A 9902-nucleotide genomic window follows, 5' to 3' on the forward strand; every position below is an offset into this window, starting at 1 on the left:
AATGATAATAGAATATGCTTTAGAACGTGCAAAAATGTGTTCTCTAACGTATCTGACAATTCTAAACGTGTATGCAGTTATTTATTGTCTCAGCTAACTTTAGAAGCTGATGCTGCAAGATCAGTATTACTAAACACATTTTCATAGTCAAATCCACAAGTTAAACATTTGTAAAAATGTTTTACCTTTATACAGGCTGATTCAGCAGCTCTTACCCCCTGGATAACTGTCTGCAGCAAGTTCTGTGCATTTTTCACCAGGATTTCGTCTGAAGATTTACACCCAGGAGTCACTGCATTGACACTGGAGAGACACCATGCACCCCTTGGGTCACATGAGATAGCAGCATGTTTGTGTGATTAATAGCTTGTTCAATGCCCACTGTAGGAAGGTAGAGTGATGAAATGAAGCTGAGAGTAGTAAGAAAATACCAGGCATATCGGTGTTTTCTGCATTTGGATAGTGAATATGTCTTGGCATTTCTCACCTGGAAATAATTGACAGCTGGTTGGTAATGGTGATAATCTGCTCTCGTATTATGGACAGCTCCCTAGTGCAGTGTTTGTCCAGACAATGGTCTGCTATGACCTTCACAAACTCTGTGATGGACTGGCAGCTCATGACTAAATCTTTAGCTGATGTCACAAAATCATCTTTGCTCTGCAAGTGAAATATGGAAACAACTGTCAAAGAAAAGTGAGGTAAACAATATTGTACATTTAAAACATAAAGATGTGCCATTTTACCTGAATTGGCCCTTTTCTTTTCAGGTACTGTGTCATATGATAGATTTTATCAGCCATTTCTTTGGTCACCTTGACAATCTGGTTACCATGGCCATCCCATTTTTCTGCCTCATGCTTCAGGAAAAGTGACATGTAAGTGAGAGTTGGATCCATGGAGCTGAACACTGGCATTTCAGCAGTCTTCTGGACAAAAAAAACAACTAAATATATAAAGAATGCATTTTTATGGGGTGTGGAAATATCAAATTGTACTTAGAACAAAAATGAATTGTGGAATATTTTGTGTTTACCATTTTTGGTTCTTTTGTTACAGAAGAGGTATTTACTGGAGTTCTTTCAGGGATGACTTGTCTATAAAGCGGTTCCTTCGGGATGGAGCGTAGTATTACATCAGTTTCCAAGTCACAGCTTGACCCTTTGCCCTGCAAGCCAAGCTTGATTTGCTCCTTTGTGACATGAAGGATTCCGTCAACTTTGTAGAGTTCTGCCACAAGGTAATGTGCTTTAGCTGACCAGCACTGTGTCTGAATATCAAGGCTCAAGGTCTCAAAGACCGTCCGTGTCTCTACCATTAACCTGGCCCTACTTATTATCTCAGACATCTGAAACAACAGATGATCGTTAATGAATCTCAGATTGGACCTCTCTCGTGGGTCTCTGATGAAATTAAAACAGTCCTGGACAGAATGCGTGGCAGTTTTAACGTTTCCCAAGAGCAATTCTGCAGTGGCCTCAAACTGTGTGCGAGTCTCTTCTGCTTCCATGGAATTTTCTTTAATTATTGAGAAGGCCAAGGACACAGTATTTTGAATTGCTGTTACATATTCCTCATTAACTTTGCTCAAAAGAGTAGCAAGTGCCTTCATTTTAACCTGAAGTTGTCTCTGTAAAAGCTCTGCCTTCGCAAAAGATATGACACTTGATGGGGATACAGTACCAAGGTCCACTGTCGTCTGTAAATAGAGTTCTGTAAGTGTGTTCAACCCATCTTGTAGTTCTTTCAGGAGTTTGCCTTTATAGTTGTCTGTACAGATTAGAGATGACAGTCTTGCAGCTTCCTGGATTCGAAGAGAATTTTCAGAAATAGCTGCTAACCATTTTTTGGGTGTCATCTGATGTCTGCTTTGCAGCTGTTCCCTGCCATTATTTGTGCTTGTTCCCAAAACTCTATCCATTGAGTTCAGCAGGACTTGGATGGATAATGCCCAGAGAATACATGGTCCATCCAGCTCATCAAACGTAGCTGGCTTTGTACTGATGAGGTCTGTAATATTCTTTGTATTGGTCTGTGCTTTCTGGAGCTTGTTTAGTAGAGACGTAATGCTCTCACTGCCCTTACCGATTACTTTGAAGTCTGAAGAAGTTACAAGCTGGACTGTGTCTGCACACAAACACATGACCTCACTGAGTTCGTGTATGCAAGTGTCTACCATGTTTGGTGTATAGCTATGCATCATGGCTTGGATTGCATGGTACCACATGCCAGTAACTGGCAGCAATATCTTGCGTGTGTTTTTGATGAGGTCAGAAAACTGAGTGCTGTGTCTAAAAACATTATCTGTGCTCTTGGCTGAGCTCATGGCTGTCTCTTGGGCCGTCTGAACAAGCAGTGGTGTAATAGCCACTAGCTCAGACCGAAGGCTTTCCATTTTAAGATTATCAGTAGTATCTGCAATAGTGGCTGCCTCTTTTGCGGCCTGGGTGTAGCATCTGGAGAGTTCCACGACCCCTGTACAGACCTTATTTAAAGCTTCAACATCTTTACCATTGGTCATTCGAACAACTTCACACAAGAGAGGCAACAAGTCGATATTTTGAGGTATTTTAACAGGTTTGGAGTCCATAATCAGTGTTTGATTCCTTATATCCTGATGTACTTCGGTAGGTTCATCTTTGAGCTTCACTGGTAGGTCTTCCTTTTCATTGTCATGAACTAAATTGGCAGAATGTGCCTCATTTGTTGACTTCTCAGGACCTGTAATTGGGGAGACTAGTGAGGTAATAGCAGGCTGACGTGCCTCTTCCCGCAATGGGCTAAGCAGATTTGGGTGCTGTAGACCATCCAAGCCCTCACATAGAACATCAAAGTTCTTTATGGCCACTGATACTCTGTCAACCAGCAAGGAGAATTCATCATTATTAAGGATGGTATTAAATATGTCTGATGTACACCCTGTCACTTCAGCAGCTGAACCTTCAGCTTGCCTAACCAGTACAAGCAGGCCATTGCGGTAGATTGGGTCATCACTTTTATCCACATGGTTCCTTACAAACTGAATCACTTGACTCATCCGGCCAATAAGACCACTTACATGTTTGCTCAATACATCACAGTCATGCTCTCTGCATGCATCTGTACAGATGGCTAAGTCACATTTCATCTCATGAACAGCAAGATCTGTAAAGTCCTTTACATTTATGACATTGCAAAATGCATTCAGCAGTTGCTCTTTCTCTTCAGTCCACATCTGGTGAGCATTTATCAGTTTATGTAGAGCTCCCTGGTACTGAACTGAATCTCCCTCAAGCTCCAGCAGAATTGAGGTGACTACATCCTTGAGATGCATAAGGCAAGCTCTGGAGTTCTCCACACTTTCAAGACTCTTTTCATCAATGGCTAAAGCTGAAATGAAGCTTGCTACTTCAGCCATCCTGTTGGCATGGGCTATGAAAGTCTTAGATAATGGCAGAGCCAAGTCCAAATCACCATCTTGCTCACTTTCTAATATATGATGTACGTTCCTTACCAATTTCTCGAGAGGACTTGAGGTTGAGGTTAAGATGTCCATTACCTGGTATAGAGTTGCTTTTACTACTGCATCATCAAGTTTCTGAATTTGTTTAATTAATGACAAACACAAGTTCACTTGATGTTCTCTTGTCTTCTGCTTATCCAAACAACATTTCATCTGCTGTGAGATCTCTGACCAGAGCTGGAGAACAAGTTTACAGTTTGCAGTCACACAGCACCGACTTTTCCCCTGGGAGGAGTTTGCAACAGCCATGCTATGAAACACCAGATCTCTGAGAACAATGTCAAAGTTGCTGTCCTTAAGCAAAGTGGAATCTGGGTCGGACAGAAATCTTAATAACCTGTTCCGTCGCTCTGTGTAATACCCACACAAGCCCATGGGCATATAATTGCAATTGCTCTTAAGTGTGGTCATGATATCATTTACAGTTACATCTACTTGATGAAGGATGTATATCTTTGCATCTTGTGCCTCCTCACTGCTTGGGTGTTTGATTGTTGTGTACATGGCAGTGTGGAGCATTGAAATGCACCTTCTCAGAGTATCCATAGAAGCTTTCACATGCTCTTGTTGTCTGGGATCACGCAGGTCCGGTATCCTCTCCACCACCAATTTGTGAAGCAATAGCATTGCCTTAGAGTATACCTGGAATGCCTTTAGTAATGACTGTAGGTCTGTAGCAGCTCCCACTTGAGTTAGGCATTCTAGGAGCCACTGAGCAGCTGCGGTGATCTTTTTTACAGTTGCATCGTCCTCCACCAAAAGTATCTGCATCAACACAAATTAGCTGAATCTGACAGCGTCAGATAAGGAAAAAAAAACAAAGTTCCAAACGTTTGTAAACACCCCTTCTAATGAGTTAATTCAGCTGCTTTTAGATATACCAATTGCTGACATATGTGTTCAAATGGACACATATAAGCTTCACCCAGTGTCCTAAGATGGAGTGGCATTTATGATTTAGCGCTGTGTTTCAGGATGTGACCAGAGGTTCCTGGCCCTAGTAACGCTCTCATAGAAAAATGCAAATTTTAATATCAATGTTCCAAACTTTTGTGTAGTGACTGTACTCTTTTTTATACCCTTGATTTGAGCACAAACCTTAATGCCATAATGTGTAAATTCAAGCATATTACACTGGAAAACATAATTCATTCTACATAATTGTTTTTCATTACCCCAATTACTGTCAACACTTACCTTCAGCACTCCTAGTAGAACATTTTGAGTGGCTTCAATAAGTTCTTCTTTGTGTTCTGTGACTTCTGGCTCTATACTAAGCTTTTGGGTGGCAAGAAGCACATGCTGGCCTGACATCATGATGGATTCCAGCAGTGGACTCATTTCCATCCTAATGACATCATCATCAGACTCTGCCATCACTCTAAAGAAAAGGAATCCCAAAGTTAGTTGCATGTTAATGTATGTTTTTTCTTTGCTGCTTCTTGATATGTAACAAAGAAGAAGGAGGTTGGATGATGTTGTTTTAATTAATTAAAATACAAACATCTGAAATACTGTGCAAATGTACTGTATCCAAAAGTGCCCAGAGACCACTCTTTATTTATTTATTATTTATTTATTGTCAAAATGCCTATTAAGTTATTTGTGAGTTATTCTGCTTTGCCATCAGCGGCTAGAGTCTGAGACAGCACAATTTGTCATTCTCTCTCTGGGTAGGTAGATGGTGATTTCTCCCCTCATAACTCTTAAAGTGTTGTTGGCCATCACAGGCGGCTGTTAGCTTGTGCAGTGGATCTGGGGACCCAGCTCTTTCCTCACCGGCAGTTCAAAAAGAGGCAGTGGCTGGCTTTGCAAGTATTAGAAAAGACAGCGTGTCGGGAGCATTTCTAGTGCTTGGACTAGTTATGAACAGGTGGGTTAATTGGCAGTACAAAGAGAGAAAGGGAAAAATTCAACAAACAAATTTAGATATATTTTATATTTCTTACTGATGCTGAAAAATAACTCTTTTATATAAAAATATGTAGAGTTCTTTTTCAGCATCAGTAAGAAATATAAAATACATTTACCTGAGAATTAGATTGTGGGTGGCCAGTTCATAGTTCTAAGAACACCACCTGCCTCATCAGTTTAATCGGTGAATTTGAGTTTTTTGGTCCACTTATTAATTCACTACACATTCTTTTAGACCCACAGTGTTGAGCTGTCTTTCAACACTGAAAGAATAAATATAAACCACTCCAATTATTTCCCATCTTAAAGCGGCATTGTGGAGAATTGGGGTGTGTCCCAATTGTATACTAATTAGTAATACTAACTAGGTTTTGAGGATGCAGTATGTGATATAGAAAAAAAGTGTTAAGTATACTGAAATATCCACGATTCATAAATAGAACCGATTGTTTTTTGAGTATTGTTTGAACGGCCACTATCCCATGAAAGGTTGCTTTGCTAGTGGCTTTCAGCTTGTTTGTATTGCTGAGTCGGGTGTTTCACATCTTCCTCTTGACAATATCACATAGATTCTCGATGATATTCATGTCTGGAGAGTTGTCTGGACAGCCAAGCACAGTAATATCATGTCCACTTGGTAGTAGTTTTGGCACTGTGGGCAGGTGCTACGTCCTGCTGGAAATGGAAATCTGTGGCTGCATAAACCGTATCATGGCATGTCCTAACTGTGGAGGGTGTCAATACCACTGTACTTACATTTTTTTATATAGAAATTAATTTAAACTCAAACTCACTCACTTTATTCAATATAAAAAATTGAGATACTGGATTTCTGATTTTTCATGAGCTTTAGCCATACTGATCAAAAGTAAAACAAAGGTCACTTTAGGTGTAATGCATATACATTGTGCCAGTTTACTTTTTTTTTATTAAATGATAAACAAAAAGGATAAAGGTGCACGTATTCGTCACTGTACAGTGTGGACTGTACAGCGAAATGTGTCCTCCGCATTTAACCCATCTGGTAGTGAACACACTCACACACACACACGTGTTAGGGGCAGTGAGTACACACACACACCCAGAGCGGTGGGCAGCCAACTCCAGCGCCCGGGGAGCAGAGAGGGTAAAGGGCCTTGCTCAAGGGCCCAACAGTGGCAGCTTGCCGAGCCCGGGAATCGAACCCACAACCCTGTTATCGATATCCCGGCGCTCTAACCGCTGAGCCACCACTTTCCAAGTGAAAAAAAGGTTTTCACTTATAGTATTCCTTATAGTATTAGTGTGCTGCATAAAATTGGAATGCAGCCTTGGTATTTCCTGGGTGCCCCTACAGTTGGTAAGTGTAATTTGCACTTGGAGCCACTCATGTGTTTCTAGGGCTGAGAGAAACAGAACCGTCTCTGAAAGTGAAAAAAGCAAATGGACTATTGTAGTAGAGTATTATTAAATATTAAAGGATTGACACAAATATGAATTGGGTTATATGCTGTTAAACAGTTCTCTTCTCTCAATGTTGAAATGTTTATTTACTTGTTTAGAATAGTTTGTATTATTTGTCTTATTATTTATAGGGACATTGTTTATTTGGTGCAAAACCCCCCCCCACACACACACACACCTTTGTCAGCATATGAACTTGAGTGACATCCCATTCTTGATCTTTAGGGTTTAATATGATGCCGGTCCACCGTTGGCTTCAACTCTTCTGGGAAGGCTTTCCACAAGGTTTAGAAGTGTTTATGGGAATTTTCGAGAATTCTTCCACATTTGTGAGGTCAGACACTGAGTTGGGAACATGAAATTGACCAAAATCTCTTTATGCTGAAAGCTAGATAGATGAAGATAGATGCTGGTGTTCTCAGGGTGCGCCCGTGTCCGTGTTACCTTCTGACTCTCTCCTTTTAATTATGCTGTGATAATCAGACCTGCCGGAGTCGTCAGACATACCCTGATGCTGATGCTCAACATTCTCTGCCCTCCATAAAATTCCTCTTAGAACTAACTTTTCTCTTTTTACCTTCTTCGAGTAAATGGCCACCCAGCCTGACCTGCTGGAAGATTGCCTGCTGAGGTCCCCTCTACCTGCGTCTAACCAGCTGCCACCTACCAGTCCGGCCAGCGGGTCCCCCCCAACCCGCCACCACCCATGGCTCATCGCCTGCCGCTGCTGCCTGTTTGGTGGCCGTGCTGAAACCTAGATGGACTCGTGTCTGTCTGACACTATTAATATCACCACTATTAACTTTCTGTTGTATCTGCTTTGGTCATTTTTATCATTAATGTTTAAATAGTCAGTCTTGTAAGTCTTGGTTCCTCCCAAGGTTTCTTCCTCCTGCTCTGAGGGAGTTTTTCCTTGCCACTGTCGCCGTTGGCTTGCTCACAGGGGTCTTTGACCCTTCATGTTATTTCTTCTTTCTTCTCTGTCTCTGTCCTTTATTAAGTACTAATTATGTAAAGCTGCTTTGTGACGACAACAGTTGTAAAAAGCGCTATACAAATAAATTTGACTTGACTTGACTTGACATTAAGAGTTCCTTTCACTGGGGGTTAAGGGGCTAACTCCTGAAAAACAACCCTACACCATAATCCCCCCTCCACCAAACTTTACACTTGGCACAATGCAGTCAGACAAGTATTGTTCTCCTGGCAACCGCCAAACCCTGACTTGACATAGAATTGCCAGATGGAGAAGCGTGATTCGTCATTCCTCTAGAGTCCAGTGGCGATGTGCTTCATACCACTGAATCTGACGCTTTGCATTGCACTTGGTGATTTAAGGCTTGAATGCAGCTGCTCGGCCATAGAAACCCATTCCATGAAGCTCTCAATGCACTATTCTTGTGCTAATCTGAATGCCACATGAAATTTGGAGGTCTGTAATGATTGACTCTGCAGACATCTGCACAATATGCGGCTCAGCATCAGCTGACCCAGCTCTGTCATTTTACGTGGCCTACCAATTCGTGACTGAGTTGCTGTTGTTCCCAATCGCTTCCACTTTGTTAGAAAACCACTGACAGTTGACTGTGGAATATTTAGTAGCGAGGACATTTCATGACTGGACTTGTTGCACTGGTGGCATGGAATTGACTTAACTTGCTTTTATTTTTTTTTTATAAATAATGGAATCAAAATCCTTATTTACGCATTTACTCCTTACTCATTTCTTATAGGTATTAAAGCTGATTGAACAAAATGTTACAAATCTTTTTTAGCTTGTGTAGATTTGAATTATTCCAAAATGTATACGTCAGGAAACTTACACTAGTCCATACACTAGTTCAAAATAAGCTGCTGTAAAATGTTGAAATATGACTTCAATAAAATAAAATATTGACTATCCAAATTTTTATTTCTGGACATTCTTATGGTCTCTGAATTTTGCTCTTGTACTGTATAACATTGTTAACTGACCTTGATGCTACAGCAGCCATGTTCTTGGAAGCTTTGGCCACAGCATGGGCAGCAACCTCCAGCTGGGTGAACTGTTCAGGCTCATCCTCACTCTCAGACAGCAGCTTGAGGTAACACAGGTGAGTGGCAAGAGGGGCCATAACTTGCTCTATTGAGCTGGTCTTTATCAAGCCAGGTACTGTTGATGCCATCACTTACAAGAAAAACATTTGAGCATTTTAGTCTAAAATACATACACTATCACTATATACAGTATAATCAAAGCAGCAGTTTTCAGATGAAAATTCAGACAGAGAAACTCAAAACATTAAAATGAAATAATCTTTACCCAAGGATATAGATTGAGGACATAGATGTGTTGTCTCTCTGGTAAAGACAGCTTTTAAAGGTAACTGAACTAGTATGGAGTTAATTATTATAAGATGACTCATAACCAGGAACTCCATGTTGACTTTCAAAAATGTGTAAATTGACAAATAATGAAAAATAATGCAAAGTTCCATAATTACCTGGTGTTGTAGCAGCGCTTTGCAGCTAACTGTAACATTGCAGGAATAAATAAATAATGCAGTTCATTTGCTGGAGGGCTGTAGTTGGTTCTCTTGTATCTAATGGCAACTAGTGTCATCTGATTCAAAGATCTCATTAAATATAAATGATTATCCACAGCATTTAAATGTAATCTAAATACTGATGATATACCCTGTTAAAAATCAACTGTGCTACACAAGAAAAAAAAAGTAGTGTACATGTAAAATGTCAATGTTTGGTGGTTAGAACCAATGGGTTGGCTATTTTGGACCCTGTTAATATGTAGTTTTGGAATAAATTATGATTTAGTTCTAATGACAATACTTTGTAGAAGTATTCTGCAACAGAAACCAAAAATGTACCCCAAGGGGTTTTATATTACTGTCAATATTTGTTTAATAATAATAATAATAATAATAATAATAATAATTGTCTGACCTGTTGGCACAAGTGTACATTACTTTTAAAAGCACTAGAGGGAGCCATCATTACAAGAATGGCTATCTTACAACACTCCAGAGGCACACAACAAAACATA

The sequence above is a fragment of the Salminus brasiliensis genome, chromosome 4 (genome assembly GCF_030463535.1).
Source record: "Salminus brasiliensis chromosome 4, fSalBra1.hap2, whole genome shotgun sequence".
NCBI classification, from domain to species: Eukaryota; Metazoa; Chordata; class Actinopteri; order Characiformes; family Bryconidae; genus Salminus; species Salminus brasiliensis.